The 5,130-nt window shown below is 59.1% G+C and overlaps 1 protein-coding gene across 1 annotated transcript in view; it reads right to left on the bottom strand.

Moving 5' to 3' along the window:
* The window catches only part of RBFOX3 (RNA binding fox-1 homolog 3), a 113,115-nt gene that overhangs the window by 26,442 nt on the left and 81,543 nt on the right, over positions 1–5,130 (bottom strand). Inside the window, exon 3 of the mRNA XM_057380492.1 lies at positions 1,572–1,616. The gene's annotated coding sequence lies outside the window, so the exon portion shown is untranslated. The remainder of the gene's footprint in view (positions 1–1,571; positions 1,617–5,130) is intronic.

Below are 5,130 nucleotides of genomic sequence, written 5' to 3'. Positions count from 1 at the left end.
CTAAATCTCTGTCCTGCAGGGGCACGGTGCAGTGCAAGGAGCAAGGGGACATGAGCACTGAACCAGCTGTGCTAGCGAGGGAATAAATAAGGATGAGGGAAGCAGAGGAGCAAGGTGGGCAGCAGATCGGTCTYCAGGGCCCAGCCTGCTCTGACATCTCCAGCCCCATAATCATATTCAGCTCAGCACTGGGCTGGAGGCAGCTCTCCTCCAGCACGGCGATAAACGAGAGCAACACACTTAATAATTCAGCACCAGGAGAGGGTGATAAAGCAGCAGAGGCAGCACTGCAGGAGCTGGGGTGGGGGGCTCCCTGCTCCCAAACCCTTTCCTCTCTCTCTSAGCCCTGCAAACACAGCCCCAGATGCAATGTGGGGTCCCCCCAGCCTGACAGACCCCCCTCTCCTGCTGTGTGGGACAGACAGAGGGGCCCAGTGCAGCAGAATGAAACCCCTCCATCACCAGCAGACAAAACCTGAGGGCTCACAGGGCAGAACYGTCCTGGAGCCAGGGCAGGGCAGCAGCAGGAGCAGGTCCCCAGTTCTCCTCCCAGCACCATTCCACCCTGTCCCCCTGCAGCCCCCACACCYGGTGCCCCTGTGCCACGTCCCAAAGCTCCGCTCAGAGCGGGCAGGGGCAGCTGAGCCACAGGACACGCACCCAGTGCCCTCCCTGTGCCCTCCCTGTGCCCTGACACATCTGTGCAGACACAGCCAGTGGGCACAGCTCAGCACCCACAGCCCCCCAGCACTGACAGGGAGCCCACAATAACCACACACTGACAGGGAGCAAAGGACATAAACCACTGAGACATCGCTAAAGACACGAGGGACAGAGCTGGGGACAGCCCCTGTCCCACCCAGCCTGGCTTGTGCCCTGCTCTCACCCAGCCTGGCTTGTGCCCCCTGTGTGCCCTGCTCTCACCCAGCCTGGTTCGTGCCCTGCTCTCACCCAGCCTTTCTGCCCCTTCCACATTTCCCACAGGATCTCAGCACCCTTCCAGATCACAATTCTCGAGGTACCAAGGATGGCAGTGCTCCCCTGCCAGACACCTCTTCCTTGTTTTGCATGTTGGAAGCTCCTGGAGCATGGCACCTCTGCCTTGGTCCCATCACCCCCTGGCCCCATCACCCCCTGGCACCCCCCGCCCATGCCAGGGCCCAGAGCAATGATGCACCAGATTCACCCTCTCCAGCTCTTTGGGTTTCTTTTCTCCTCTGCTTCACTGGCTTTTACAAGGGAGCAGGGGTTGTGCTGAACTCAGTGGGATGGACCTTGTGGGGATGTGGTGTCCCTGTCTCTGTCCCTGTCCCTGTCCCATCTCTGTCCCCATCCTTGTCCCTGTCCCCGTCCCCATCCCTGTCCCATCCCCGTCCCCATCCCTGTCCCATCCCTGTCCCTGTCCCTGCCCTGTGCTCTGTGCCCAGCAGCCCCATCCCGACCCCTACTCTGCCCAGCCCCACACCAAGCACCCATGGCAGCCCCACACATGCAGGTTCAGCATGCAGGAGGGACCCAGGAGCAGCCAAGGCAGAGCCCCACACAGCCCTTGGGATCTGAACCCTCCGTACCTTTTATTCAGCCCAGCTCCTCCCGCGGTGCTTGCGCTGGGCTCTCTACAAAAGACAGGAAAGAGGAGCAAGAATTAAAATCAATGATGATCATCACTAACCTGTTACAGTCAATGCTGTCTGCTCATTGACTGTGCAATGTTGGGATATGAGCACAGATGTGAGCTCTGTCCCCGGGCACTGGGAGGCCTGTGCTGGTCAGGAGCTGTGCCCAGGCCAGGGGCTCAGCCCAGGGTGGCCAAACAGCATCAGTGCCCACCAGCATTGTGCCCAGGGTGATGGCACAGGACATCCCTTCAGCTCCAGCAGCGCACCCGGAGCCCAGCCCAGCTCCCACAGAGCACAGACCCCTTCCTTGGCATCCCCAGGACCCTGCAAGCACAGCCCCACACACACCCATGGCACAGGACAGGGCACAGCTGTCCCCAAAGCTGGCACCACAGCAGGGCCAGTGTGTCCCCAGCCTTGTGCCCACCCCAGGACAGTGACACTCCTGTGAGGAGCACACMGCTCCACTGCTGTCCTGGCTCGGGGCACTTCTTGGAAATTAAGCCAAATTTCAAAGAAAACTTCCTGAAAGCTGCACTTCAACTAATTGGCTTTCTCAACGTGGCCAACGCAAACATTCATTAATCATTTTAGACCCTCAGAAATAACGAGAATGGCTGATRCATCCCAGGAGTGGTTACAGAGTCAGGGGGGCTGTAGCCTGGAGGGGCTGAGTCCCACCTGCCCAACCCCAGGAGCAGCACCCCAAAATGAGTGTGGGTGCTGAGCCCTGTGCCTGGATCTGCTCCAAGCACCCCAAAATGAGTGTGGGTGCTGAGCCCTGTGCCTGGATCTGCTCCAAGCACCCCAAAATGAGTGTGGGTGCTGAGCCCTGTGCCTGGATCTGCTCCAAGCACCCCAAAATGAGTGTGGGTGCTGAGCCCTGTGCCTGGATCTGCTCCAAGCACCCCAAAATGAGTGTGGGTGCACTGTGACCTGTGCCTGGATCTGCTCCAAGCTCACCAAAATGAGTGTGGGTGCACTGTGCCCTGTGCCTGGATCTGCTCCAAGCACCCCAAAATGAGTGTGGGTGCTGAGCCCTGTGCCTGGATCTGCTCCAAGCACCCCAAAATGAGTGTGGGTGCTGAGCCCTGTGCCTGGATCTGCTCCAAGCACCCCAAAATGAGTGTGGGTGCACTGTGCCCTGTGCCTGGATCTGCTCCAAGCACCCCAAAATGAGTGTGGGTGCACTGTGCCCTGTGCCTGGATCTGCTCCAAGCTCATCCCAATCCCCGTGAGCCCCTGGAGGGTCCCGAGTCCTCTCTGCTCAGGGAGGTGGCTCAGGAAGCACCCAGACTGTTCCCAGGCACTSGTGTTAGCAAACACGGTTCTCAGCCGCGCAGCAGGATAATCAATTATGCTAATTCCTGCCTCRATGAATCAGATTCATGGAGGAGCACAGCTCATTAGGCTGGTGCTGCCTTCCATTAGCACTCTTACGATAAAATCGCTCTGAACTCTCACCAGGCTGGGGGTCTCCCCGCACCCAGACCGGGACAGGCCCTGCTGTGGGATCTGGGTGTCCCAAAAATGATGGGTGGGAACTCTCCAGTTCCTCCAGTTCCTCCAGTGTGGGGACACCCTGCACCTGCTCGTCCTGAACCACCAGCTTTGTCAAGGAAGAGCCCACCAGGATCCCAGCGGGGACCAGGAGCTGAGCTGGGAGAGCTGGGAGCACTGGGATGGGCACTGGGAGCACTGGAAGCACTGGGATGGGCACTGGGAGCACTGGAAGCACTGGGATGGGCACTGGGAGCACTGGGAGCACTGGGATGGGCACTGGGAGCACTGGGATGGGCACTGGGAGTGCTGGGATCAGGAGCTGAGCTGGGAGCACTGGGAGCACTGGGATGGGCACTGGGAGCACTGGGAGCACTGGGATGGGCACTGGGAGCACTGGGAGCACTGGGATGGGCACTGGGAGCACTGGGAGCACTGGGAGCCCAGCCTGCCTGCTCTGCAATGAATAATTGATGCTCCTGGGGAGGCTCAGCGATGGTAACGCGCATTTCCCAAACACATTTGCCAAGGAAGGCGCACAAGAAATGCAACCCGTGTCACCCAACTGCACAGATCCCACAAAAACAGAGCCTCAACACCACCCCAGCACCACGCTGCAACCAGAGACAGGCCCGGCTCTGATCTGCCAGGAAACTTCTTCAKAGTTTCTCAAAGTACATTTTAACCCCCGTTCCCTCCACCAAAAATCCTAAATTAATTTTGTCTTTAATTAAATTCATTAGCAAAGATTATCTGGCTGAGAAACAATAATGTCCCACCCCTTCCCCCACAGCCCTCTCTATTTATATCCCCATATACAGAACAGCAGCGAATATTTCTTTATGGGCCATTAAAGGTTTAATGTTTAATTTATAACCACCTTCTCCGGCGGGCGGGATGGCCAGGCACAATGTCAACATTTTTAATTAAATGAGAAGGGATTTTTTTTTTTTTTTTTTTGCTAAGGAATATAAAACATCCCGTTCCCAGCAGCGTTGGAGGCAGGGGCTGGGGCAGAGGTTGGCTCGTGCACAGCAGCTCTCAGGATGTGTTTCCCCACTCGCCCATGGCCAAGGCAGGCTCAGAGATGTGAGATGTGAGATGTGAGTGCCCAGAGAGCCCTGGTGGGGTGGGAGGGGGACCAGGACAGCTCTGGGACTGCTCAGGACAGTCCTCCATCCTCAGGTCTGGGGAGAGCAGTCCCTTCCTGGGGACAGGGACAATGCATGGTGCTGTCCCTGACTTTGGGAGCCCCGTTCCTGACGTGGCTGTGGGTGCTGGCAGGGTCCAGCAGGACTGAGCTGTGTGGGTCCCTCAGGGGTGACAGTGTGACACCGGACACTCAGTGTGACACCGGACACTCAGTGTGGCACCAGACACTCAGTGTGGCATTGGACACTCAGTGTGGCACCAGACACTCAGTGTGGCACCAGACACTCAGTGTGACACCGGACACTCAGTGTGGCACCAGACACTCAGTGTGACACCAGACACTCAGTGTGGCACCAGACACTCAGTGTGGCACCGGACCATTGCCAGTCCCCAAACCCTGCCTGAGGGACAGCTGTGAACCTCCCCACCCAAATCCTTCCTGCACCTTCTGCACCTACTCCCACCCGGTGCCTGTGGCTCCTGTGGCATCACCGCCGCCTTCCTGCCAGCCAGGACATCAAAGTGCTGCCAATGCCCGAGCCCCTGGCACCTGCTGGCACAGCAGGCACTGCCGAGGGTCTGACACTCCTGTCTCATCCCATCCATCCCTCGCACAGCCCCTCACACCCCGCTCACACACGGGGACAGGAGCTGCAGGGCAGTGTGCCCGCTGTGCCACCCGCAGTGCCCGCTGTGCCACCCACAGTGCCCGCTGTGCCACTCGCAGTCCCCGCTGTGGCACCCGCAGTCCCCGCTGTGCCACTCGCAGTGCCCGCTGTGCCACCCGCAGTGCCCGCTGTGCCACCCGCAGTGCCCGCTGTGCCACCCGCAGTGCCCGCTGTGCCACCCGCAGTGCCCG

The sequence above is a fragment of the Malurus melanocephalus genome, unplaced genomic scaffold, assembly GCF_030028575.1.
Source record: "Malurus melanocephalus ecotype Western Australia unplaced genomic scaffold, MMel_1.1 scaffold_453, whole genome shotgun sequence".
Classification (NCBI taxonomy): domain Eukaryota; kingdom Metazoa; phylum Chordata; class Aves; order Passeriformes; family Maluridae; genus Malurus; species Malurus melanocephalus.
This window is presented reverse-complemented; position numbering and strand designations above follow the sequence as displayed.